The sequence below is a fragment of the Chiloscyllium plagiosum genome, unplaced genomic scaffold, assembly GCF_037043375.1.
Source record: "Chiloscyllium plagiosum isolate Xiang-an unplaced genomic scaffold, Cpla_swu_hap1 HiC_scaffold_8, whole genome shotgun sequence".
NCBI classification, from domain to species: domain Eukaryota; kingdom Metazoa; phylum Chordata; class Chondrichthyes; order Orectolobiformes; family Hemiscylliidae; genus Chiloscyllium; species Chiloscyllium plagiosum.
In genome coordinates this window covers 106933758-106946280 of record NW_028270146.1, presented here as the reverse complement: position 1 = coordinate 106946280, position 12523 = coordinate 106933758, and positions in this window count along the sequence as shown.

Below are 12523 nucleotides of genomic sequence, written 5' to 3'. Positions count from 1 at the left end.
TTGGGACTCTTGCCTATCTGCTGTTCTACACATACATGTCCACTTTGATCCTTGAGGAGCCCTATTCGCTCACTAGTTATTATTTTTCCTTTAATATACGTAAATAACCTGTTTGGATTCTCCCAAATCTGCGCAGCCAAGGCTATCTCGTGCCTCCTTTTACTTCTCCTGAACCCTCCTTCAGTAAACTACTGTATTCCCCATATACTGCTAGCTGTACGTGAGCCACATTTCCTTCTTTTTCATGGACTCAAAATCTAACCTTTGCTCGTGGTCAACTGAACCAGCCTATAGTTCCCATCTTCTCTCTCCCTCCCGCCCTCAACGCGATGTTACATTATCCAAATACGAAGTTCGCTCACTCGCCACTCAGTATCTGTTTTATTCCTTGGGATGAATTCTGCTCTGTTCGCCAAATTGCCCTCAGAAACGCCAGCCATTGCTACTCCAGCACTTTCGTTGCTCATCTCTCCTTCCATTCAACTCTGACCAGCTCCTCTGTCATGTCTTTGTCACCACGTTTAGCCAATGGTGCAATTCGATCTGATTCCTGTCAAACTGCAGGGTGACATCGACCGTAATGTGGTCATTGCCCTCAAGGGGCTCCTGCACGCTGAGGCCCCGTATCATGTTTGCCTCATTACACGTCACAACTCCAGAATTGTGTTTTCCAAAATAATTCACGCACAAACTGGTCCCAAAAAATCGCATGCATTCCACAAATTCCTTTTCCTGGGATTCGCTACCAACCTGATTTTCCCAGCCCACCTGCATAGTAAATGCTCCGTGATTATTGTAATAGTGCCTTTCCAAATGGCTTTCTTTCTCCTGATATATTTTCTGTCTCATGTTATGACTATTGGTAGGAGCCCTGCATACACCTTCCCACCAATTCCTTTTTTTTTCATTTTGTGGTTCCTCAACCTGCCCACCTGGATTCTACGTCTTCTGACTATGTGTGACTTCTTGCTATTGATGTAATTCACCTCTTTATTAATAAGGTATCCCTGCCCGCTCTGCCTGTTCAAGAGGCGATGCATTCTTGGACATTTAATTCCTTGGCTCTGATGCTTCTGCAGCCAAGTCTCTGTGATACCCAAAAACATTTTACCATTCAAGTTCAGTTTGAGCTTCACTCATTTTCAACTCATTTACCTTGTTCCCTGTGCTCCATGCATTTTAGGCGCACCACAGTCAATCTTGTGTTGACTGTCTCCCATCTTATTCTTGTCCCCTATATCTAGTGCGAGAAGTTAGATTACTGATTTGCTCCATACTCTCTCTCTGACTTTACTTAGATTAGATTAGATTACTTACAGTGTGGAAACAGGCCCTTCAGCCCAATAAGTCCACACCGACCCTCCGAAAAGCAACCCACCCAGACCCATTCCCCTACATTTACCCCTTCAACTAATACTAAGGGCAACTTAGCATGGGCAATTCCTAACCTGCACATTTTTGGACCGTGAAAGGAAACCCACGCAGACACGAGGAGAATGTGCAAAGTCTACACAGACAGTTGCCTGAGGCGGGAATTGAAGCCGGGTCTCTGACGCTGTGACGCAACAGTATGAACCATTGTGCCACCATGCCGCCACTTGTTCTACCAACTTTAAAAACTTTGCCTGAGCCCTACTCCCTTCATCTAATTTCCAGTCTTCGAGTCCAGACTGTTTAATTCTTTCTTCTTAGGTGCTGGTTGAAGTCCAATTCCGGTGGAACCCATCCCAACAGTCAACTTCCTTCCTGTCCCGGTTCTGTTGACATTGCCCTACGAAATTACCTAAGGGATTTACTTAAGAAGGAAATGAGACGGCGAAATTCGGGCACGAGACAGCCTTGGCTAAGAAGGTTGTGAGTCAAAACAGAGTCTTTCAGTATATGAGAGGAAGAAGAGTAACAAGAGAGAATAGGAACCTTCAAGGACGAAAGTTGGTATGTCAGTGTAGAACGGAAGAACATGCATGAGATCCTTAATGAATATTTCTCCTCTATGTTCTCTCTGGAGGAATATATGAAAACTTGGGAACTTGGGGAGGATGGTGGTGATCTTCACGACGATCAATATCACAGTAGAGAATGTATTAGAATATCTGAAGGCGGATTAATCCGCTTGTTCTCACCAGACACATCCTGGAACACTGCAAGTCTCGGAAGAAATCAATCGGGAGCTTTGGCTGATACCATTGCAACATCGTTAGCCATGGGTGAGGTCCCAGAAGACTGGAGGGTTAGACAATATTGTGCCCATATTGAAGAAGGGCTGAAAAGAAAAATCTGGGAACTACAGACTAGTAAACCTAGCATCTGAGGTGGGCAAGTTATTGTAGAAGATTCTGAAAAATAAGCTATGCTGCATTTCGAAAGTCAGGATTTGGTAAGAAATAGTCAGCATGGCTTTTTGCGGGAGATTATGCCTCATAAAATTTGTTAGAGTTCTCTGATGAAGTGACCAGGAGAGTTGATGACGGCAGAGCGGTAGACATTTTCTACATGAATTACAGTAAGGCCTTTGACAAGGTTCCACATTGTTCAATGCTTTGTATGTTAAGATCACATGGAATCCAGGGGGACCTGGCAAACTGGATAAACAGTTGGCTTGTTGGTTGGAAGTAGAGGGTAAAAGTAAATGGATGCTTGTCAGACCGAAGGCTTGTCCCTTGTGGAGTGTCTCAAAGGTCGATGCTGTAACCATTTTTGTTTATTTTCTATATCAATGATTTGGATGACAGGGTACAAGTCACAATTAGCCAGTTTGCAGCTAACATTAAATTAGGAGTTATTACCAAGAGTGAGGAAGGTGATCAGAAATTGCAGCAGGACGTTGATCAGATGGGGAAATGGGCTGGGAAATGACAAATGGAGTTTAGTATAGGCAAGTTTGAGGACGTACATTTTGGAAAGTCAAATCAAGGTAGACATTTTACGTTGAATGGTAGAACTTTAAGGCATGTAGTGAAACAGAGGGACCGTGGAAGTCAGGTGCACTGTGTCGGAAAGTGGAGACGTGGATAGACAGGGCAGCGATGAATGCTTTTGGCACACTGGCCCTCATCTGTCATGACATTGAATATAGTAGTTGGGAAATTATGTGGCAGTTTAAGGGGTGAGGCGATGGTCGAATGGTATTATCATTTGACTGTTAAGTCAGAGACCTAGAATGATGTTTTGGGGATCAGGGTTCGAATCCTGAAAGGGCAGATGGTGGAATTTGAATTCAAGTAACAAACTGGTATTAAGGTACGACTGATAACCAATTACTATTACCAATTATCAGAAAAACCTCTCTGCTTCTCTGAAGAAATCTGCATCCTTAACTTGTCTGACTACATGTTACTCCAGAGCCACAGCAATGTGGTTGACTCTGAACTGCCCACTGAAATGGCAAGCCACTCAGATTGTAACAATCTCTAGGAAGCCGCAACAAAGACATGGCATCAACCTTACAGCTGGAAAATACATAATCATAAACAGCCCTGTCGACCATGCAAAGGCCACCTTGCCAACATCTGGGGGGATAGTGCCCAACTTGTGAGATGTATCTCACAGATTAGTCACTCAACAGCCTGACATGGGCTTTCTTGCGGAATAATACATTATAGATAACATCCCAGGCACCATGATTACCATTCCTGGATGTGTCCTCACCAACTGATAGGACAGACCCATTAGAGGAGGCGGCACAGAGGTATACAGCCAACAGGGCGTTGCCCTGGTAGACGTTGACATCGACTCCAGATGCCATGAAGTCTCAGGCTTCAGGATAAACAAGGACATGTAAACCTGAACCTGGTTACTACATACCATCCTCCTTCCGCTGAGGAATCAGTACTCTAAGTTGAAGAACACTTGGAGGAAGCACTGAGGTTGGTAAGAGAACAAAATATAGTCTACGAGGGAGATTTCAATGTCCACCACTAACAGTGGCTCAGCAACACCAGCATTACTGATCAAGCCGGTCGGATCCTGAAGGAGGTAAATAGATCTGCAGCAGGGGGTGAAGGAACCAACAAGAGGAAAAAGAACATTCTTGACTTAATTCTTACTAATCTGCCGGCTTCAGAAGCATCTGTCCAGTACAGTATTGGAAAACGTGACCACCGCACTGTGCTAGTGGAGACGATGTTCCACAGTCATAATGACAAATAACTTCCATTGCGTTGTGTTAGACTATCACCGTGCTAAATGGGACAGACCCGGAACTAATCTAGCAGCTCAAGACTGTGTATCCATGAGGCGCTGTGGACCATAAACAGCAGCAGAACTGTGCTCCAGCACAATCTGAAACATCACGGTCTGGCAAATCCCCCTCTCAACCATTACCATCAAGCCAGGGGATCAACCCTGGTTCAAAGGAGAACACAGAAGGTCATGCCAGGAACAGCAACTGGCATACCTAAAAATGAGGTGTAAACCTAGTGAAGCTACCAAATACGACTACTTGCATGTCAAAAGGCATAAACAGCAATTGATAAACAGATCTAAGTGATCTCACAACAAACGGATCAGAGCTAAGCTCTGCAGTCCTTCCACATCCAGTCGGGAATGGTGGTGGACAATGAGGCTACACACTGGAGGAGGAGGCTCCACAAATATCGCCATCCTCAATGAAGGAGGACTCCAGCATGTCAGTGCAAAAGATAAGGCTAATGCAGTTGCACCAATCTTCAGTCAAAAGTGCCAAGTGGATCATCCATTTCTTCTGGTGTCGAATATCACAGATATCAGTGTCCAAGCAATTTGATTCACTCCACGCGCTACCAAAACCCGGCTGGAAAGGTAATGGGCCCTGAGAATATACCGGAAATATTACTGAAGATGCGTGCTCCTGAAATTGCCACTCCATGATCCAATCTCTTCCAATACAGATACACAACTGGCATCTTCCTGAAAATGTATGTCATGTGCACAAAACGCAGGACAAATTTTACCCGGACTCTTATACCCATCCCCCGCCGTCAATCAACCTACTGTCAATCATCAAGAAAGGTGATGGAAAGGGTCATCAACAGTGCTGTCAAGCAGCAGCTGCTCAGGAGGAATCTGTTAAGTGACGCCCAATTTGGGTCTCGCCAGGATCACTCAGCTCCTGATCTCATTACAACCTTGGTTTAAACATGGACAAAACAGCGGAATTCCAGAGGTGAAGTGAGAATAACATCCCTTGACTTCAATGCCGCAATTAACTAAGAATGACATTAAGGAACCTTGGCAAAACTGGAATCAATAGGCATCTGTGGGAAAAACTCAGCTGGTAAATGCCTGGCACAAAGGAAAATGGTTGTGGTTCTGGAGGGTCAGTCTTCTCAGCTTCCAGATATCTCTGCAGGAGTCCCTCCAGGGTAGTGGCTGAGGTGCAGCAAACTTCAGCTACTTCATCAATGACCTTCCCTCTGACATAAGTTCAAAACTGGGGATGATCGTCAAATAATTCACAGTATTCAGCAACATTTGCGACACCTCAGATACTGAAGCAGTCCAAGACCAAATGCAACAAGATCTGGACAATATCCAGGCTGGAGCGACAAGTGGTGAGTAATATTTGTGCCACTCGAATTCCAGACAATGATCATCACCAGTTAGAGACACTCGAACTACCATCCATTATCATTCAACTGTATTATGATCACTAAGTCCCCCACTGTCAACATCCTTGGAGTTACCAAAAATCAGAAACCCAACTGGATTCACAGCATAAACACAGTGGCTACAAGAGCAAGTCAGAGACTCGGATACTGCGACTAGCAACGCACCTCCTGAAAACTCAAAGTTTATCCATCATCTGCAAGGCACAAGTTACGAGTGTTACAGAATACTCTCCACTTGCCTGGATGGTTGCAGAGCGAACTACTCTAAAGAATCTTGGTAACATCCAGGACAAAATAACCCACTTGATTGGCACCACGTCTATAAACATTCAATCCCTCCACACCAGCGCTCTGTCACAGCTGTTGGGTCAAAATCCTGGAATTCCCTCCCTACTAGCATTATTTGTCAACTCACAGCAAGTGGACTGCAGCGATTCAAGAAGGCAGCTCACCCCCACCTTCTCAAGGTCACCTTCTTACGGTCGCAAGGCAAGCAAAAAGTTGGTTTTGAGTGAGTCTATTTCAACGTAGATGAACCTGCAGAATGAGTTGATACCTGGGACTTCGATATTGTGGTCATTTCCGGGACAAGGGTGGCGCTCGTTAGAGGAATGATTGTTGCAGGTTCCAGCGTTTAGACGTTTAATGGAGAACAGGGAAGTTGGGAAAAGAGGGGGAGGTTTGGCATTGTTAGTCAAAGACAAGATTACAGTGGCAGACAGGACGTTTCAGGACGCATCTGCTGAGATCGCATGATCTGAGGTGAGAAACAGGAAAGGAGAGTTCACACTTTGGGGATTTTCTATGGACTCCGATTAGTTCCAGCGATGTAGAAGAGAGGATAACAAAAATTATTTAGGATAGGACCGAGAGTAACTGGGTAGTTGTTATGGCAGATTTTAACTTTCCTTTTATTGACTGGAAATATTGTAGTTCGAGTACCTTCCTGGGGTTAGTTTTAATCCATTCTGTGCCGGGGGGTTTCCTGAATTAGTTTGTATATAAAACAACAAGAATCGAGGCCACATTAGATTCAGCACTGGGTAATGAATCAGGCTAGGTGTTAAATTTAGAAGCAGGTGAGCACTTCTGTGGCAATGACCACAGCTAGATTATGTTTACTTTAGCAATGCAAAGGGATAGGTATACACGGCAGGACAAGATTTAGAGGTGGGGCAAAGACAATTATGTTGACATTATGGAAGATTTAGGAAGCATAAAATGGACAAGGAAACTGCAGGGGATGGGTACAATTGAAATGTGGAGCTTATTCAAGGAACAGCAACAGCATGCTCTTGATAAGTACGTACCTGTCTGGCAGGGAGGAAATGGTCGAGCGAGTGTGTCATGGATTACGAAAGAAATTGAATCTGTTTTGAAGAGGAAGAAGGCTTATGTAAGGGTGATGCACGAAGATTCAGTTAGGGCGCTTCAGAGTTGCAAGTTAGCCTGGAAAGACCGAAAGAGAGAGCTAAGAACAGCCAGCGGGGGACACGAGAATTCCTTGGCAGATGCGATCAAGGAAAAACCTAAAGATTTCTATCGTTATGTCAGGAATAAAAGAATGACTGGAGTAACGTTAGGGTCAATAAAGCACAGTAGTGGGAAATTGTACGTGGAGTCCGAGGAGATGGGAGAATTGCAAAGTGAATATATTTTGTCAGTATTCCAGCTGGAAAAAATGTAGTGTTGTGGAGGAGAATACCGAGACACAGACCACTCGACTAGACGGGATTGAGGTTCACAAGGAGGAAGTGTTAGCAATTTCGGAAAGTGTGAAGATATCTTTGAGTGGCTCCAGGGCTGGTCGGATTTAAACTTGGATTAACTGGGAACCCAGGGAGGAGATTGCAGAGGCTTTGTCTATAGGAGTATTGCCAGAACACTGGAGGAGAGCAAATGTTGTCCCTTGTTCAAGAAGGGGAGTAGAGACAACAAAATGAGCCTGACTTAGCTTGTGGACAAATTGGTGGAAATGTTTGTAAGAGATAGGATTCATAATCATCGAGAAAGGAACAAGTTGATTTGCAATAGTCAACTGGGTTTTCTGAAGGGCGACTCGTGCCTCATAAACCTTTTTGACTTGTTTGAGAAGATGATCAAACATGTGGATGAGGATAAAGCAGTTGATTTGATATATATTAATTTCAATAAGGCGTTTAATAGGGTCCCCCACGTTGGGCTATTGCTGAAAATATGGTGGTGTGGGATTGAGTGTAATTTGGCAAATTGGATCAGAAATTGTCTCGCTGAAAGAAGACAGAGGGGGTTGATGATAGGAAATGTTAATCCTGGAGCTGAATTATGAGTGGTGAACCGCAAGTAAGCGCCTGCTGGTTATCGGTTTTATATATGACCTGGATGAGGGCAGAGAAGGATGGTTTAGTAAGTGTGCAGATGATGCGAAGGTCACTGTGTGGATAGTACAAAAGGATGTTGCAGGTTACAGAGCGAGACAGATCAGCTGCAGAGCTCGGCTGAAAGGCGGCAAATGTAGTTTAATGTGGAAATGTGTGTGACCATTCACCTTGGAAGGAGTAACAGGAATACAGAATACTGGGCTATTGGTAAGATTTTTGTTAGTGTAGATGAGCAGAGAGATCTCCAAGTCCATGTACATACTGCCCTGAGAATTGTCACCTAGGTGATAGGTTTGTTTAGAAATCATATGGTTTCTTAGCTTTTATTGGTAGAGGGATTGCATTTCAGAACCATGAGGTCATGTTGCACTGTTCAAAATTTTGGTGCACTTGGAGTATTGTATACAGTTCTGGTCACTGCATTATTGGAAGGATGTGAAAGCTTTGGACAGGATTCAGAACAGACTTACTAGGATGTTTATGAAGAAAGGCTGAGGGACTTGAAGCTTTTTTCGTCAGAGAGAACAAGTTTGAGAGGTGACTTAATTGAGATATACAATAATCAAACGGTTAGATAGGGTGGACAGTGAAAGCCTTTTTCCTCAGATAGTTCTGGCTAGTACCAGGGGATATAGCTTTATATTGAGGGGTGTTAGATGTAGGACAGATGTCAGAGGTAGATTCTTTACTCAGAAATTAACAAGGACATGGATGCCCTGCCTGCAACAGTCGAAGACACGTCAAAATGAAAGGCATTTAAATGGTCATTCAATAAACATATGGACAAAAGTGGAATCGTACTAGCTAGATGAGCTTCAGCTTATTTTCACAGGTCAGCACAACATTGAGGGCCATGTTCTAAGTAGTGATTGGCTATTAATGCTGGCTCATCAATGACGCCCAAGTCCCACAAATGAATAAAAATCATTTGTACGCGACGTTGGTCAGTCCAGTCATCCATTACTGAGTTCACATTTGGTTACCTTTCTAAAGGAGGGATGCTATTAGAATGGAAAGACTGCCTAAGAAATTTATACGTATGTTGGCTGTAACCAAAGGTCTAAGTTTAGGGAGAGTGTGGACAAGCTAGTACATTTCTACTTTGAGTGTAGGAGACTAGGTTAGAGGAGAATATCTCATCAAATTGTATTAGAACATGAGTGGCATGGGTAGGGTGAATGCATTCAGTCTTTTTCACAGGGTCCCTGAATCGAAAACAGAGTGGGTGTTAGTTTGGAGAGGAAGAGAAATCTGGGTCCCTGATGGATAACTGTTTCACTCAGAGGATGGTATGCAAATGGAATGATCTGACAATGCAAGTGTTTGACGCTGGTACATTCACAATATATGAAAAGCATTCGGGCACATACATGGATGTGGAAGTTTTCGAAGAATGTGTACCATCTGGAGGTAAGTATGGTTAGTTTTAGCGGGCATTTTTTTCAGCATGGAGTAGTTTGGGCCGAACGGCCAGTGTCCGCGCTTCTGGACCCCATCACTCTAAATGGAAATCTTCTTTCCTGGTCCACTGGGTTACTGACACGTTTACTAAACTAATTTTCTTCTTTCTGTGACAATTTGCATGTGGCTCATGGAATAATTCCGAGATTTCACTACTGAAGGTATTGTTGATTAAGTGTATTTGGAGCTAAAAGAGCAGCTAATGAACTTAAAGACCCTGTACAGACAATGAGCAAAACTAACGTCATTTACAAAATAGCTTGCAAGGACTGTAACAAACACTACATTGGACAAACAGGCAGAAAACTAGCCACCAGGATACCTGAACACCAAGTAGCCACAACAAGTCATGACCCTCTCTCACTAGTATCCTCACATATAGATGAGGAAGGACAACACTTCCACCGGGACAACACATCCATCCTAGGACAAGCCAAACAAAGACACGCACGAGAATTCCTAGAAACATGGCATTCCAACTAGAACTCTATCAAAAAACACATCGAGTTAGACCCCATCTACGACCCCATGAGAAATGGAACAGGAAATGACTTCACCACAGGAAATAACATGACCACAAGAAATGACATAACCAATCCAAACATACCCAAATATATAAATCGAATGCAGGAATTTTCAAAATTGCTTTCCCTGAGGCCCAATAAAGATGTTACTTAGTAGGGTAACGAAACGTCTGGAAATGAACCTTCAAGCTCAGCGAGCAAACCTATATCGAAAACCTCAACCTAAGCTACAAATCTTCTCAAACGCTCTACTCCATCTCTGCCTTTCATTACCTTGTACGCCTCGATTAAGTCACCTCTCTTCCTGCTTCTCTCCAGTGTGAAAACCCTTGCTCACCCAGCCTGCCTTCATAAGACAAGCCCTCCAATCCAGGCAGCATCATGCTAAATTACCACTGCACCCTCTCGAAAGCATCTACATCTTTTCAATAATGAGGCGACCAGAGCTGAGCGCAATATTACAAGTGTGGTCTAACCAGGCTTTTATAGAACTGCAGAAAAACCTCACAACTTTTAAACTCAATCCAACTATTAATGAAAGCCAAAACACCATTCGCCTTCCTAACAACATAGTTAACTTGGGTGGTAATTTTGAGAGATCTATGTACGTGGCCCCCTAAATCTCACTGCCCCTCCACACTGCCAAGAATCCTGTCCTTAACCCTGTAATCAGCATTCAATTTCAAACTTCCAGCATGAACCACTTCGCATTTATCCAGTTTGAACTCCATCTGCCACTTCTCAGGCCAGCCCTGCATTCTGTCAATGTCTTGCTGTAGCCTGCAACAGCCCTCAAAAATATCCACAACACTGCCGACCTATGTGTCATCGGCAAACTTACTAATCTACCCTTCCACTTCTTCATGCGTCGTTTATAAAATCTGCAAGAGAACCGAGGCCCACAAACAGATCTCCGCACGACACCACGAGTCACTGACCGCCAGGGGGATTACTTTCCATCTAACACCACTCGCTGACTTCTTTCGGTCAGCCAAATTTGCCTATATCCCTGCGTGTTTGAAAACAAAGCACAATACTGCCCGCCTCCATGTGTTGTGCACTGGGTGAAAAGTGGTCGTTCCCTGAAAGTGGAAATGGTCTGGAAATCTACGTGAAAGTCTGTATAGACAGAGTCACCAAGAAAATTCTTGAAGTGGCATTCTCTGGGACATTGTATAACAGAGACTCTCCAGAGTCTTTTGTAACTAATATTATTTCTGAATGGCCGGATGGCAATTAGTTGAATGAAAGGTTAGATCCTGAGGGAAGAGTTCCCATTCCAAGGAGAAGTGGACACTGTTTCCAAATACCCTCAGGTCAGAAAAGGGGTGAGTAAGTTTTCCATGCGTTTCCATTTCATCCATCATAACTTGGACGAAAAGGCATAAATTTCCAAATTCTGTCTTTATTGAACTGGGAGAAAATCTTTCAGGACGGCAATGTTTACATCCACCGTGTTAGGAACTGTGAAAAAGTGTCCTGTGTTGTTATCGACTGTTTGAGTGTGTGGGAACATTTACAAATTAACTGGTGTCTGTGCGTCTGGGAATGGAGGGTTTCGCTTGCTGTACAAAATATTCTTGTATATAATTCAGAATTTACTATTTGTTATTTCAGTTCCAAGTCTTTTATTAAAGCTCTGTATAGAGTGACACATTTGATAATCTCAATAGATCTTCAATCATTTGGTAATTTTGCCTCCCAAACCGATATGTAATTTGTTTGTTTGCCTTCCTCGCAGTGAACATAGTGACGATCTTCATCCTGCTTTATAAAGATTGTGGATTGTCTCCATGCGTCAGACGTTACATGGGGGCCATGGCAATGGCGGATTTACTGGTCATTATCCTCGACTTGATGTTGAGACACGTTCCCATTGTTTATTGGGAACAATTTCATTTTCTGAAGTCCATCCGTGTGTGCAATATCCATGCTGTCTTGCTTTATTCAGCCACAGACTGTTCTGTCTGGTTCACAGTCACTTTCACCTTTGATCGATTTGTGGCCATTTGTTGGGAGAAGCTGAAAAGTAAATATTGTAGTGAAAAAACTGTGGCTGCGGTTCTGGGGACAGTGACTGTGCTGAGCTTTTTAAAGAACATTTTCTGGTATTTTCTCTTCACAGGTGAGTATTTGTTGAGGAACACCCCTTGGTTTTGTGAGATTACATTGAGTGTTTATTCGTCTCGTGCCTGGGTCGCAATCGAGTTCCTCCACAACATTCTAACCCCGGCTTTCCCATTTGTCCTGATCCTGCTGCTCAATGCTTTCACCGTCAGACATATTTTAGTGAGTAGCAGAGCCCGCAGGAGACTCAGGGCACAGAAAAATATGGGTGTTCAGTGTGACAGAGAAATGCAAAGTCGAAAAAAATCCATAATTTTACTATTTGTGATCTCGGCCAATTTCATCCTGTTATGGTCAATGTTAATGTTTTTTTGTATATGGAGACGGATGTGGCGGATTGGGTATGACTCTCTGTATCTCGATTGGTTCGTCCTAGAATTGGGATTCATGTTGCAGCTCCTCAGTTGCTGCACAAACACTGCAATTTATGCAGTGACCCAGACCAAGTTCAGACAGCAGCTGA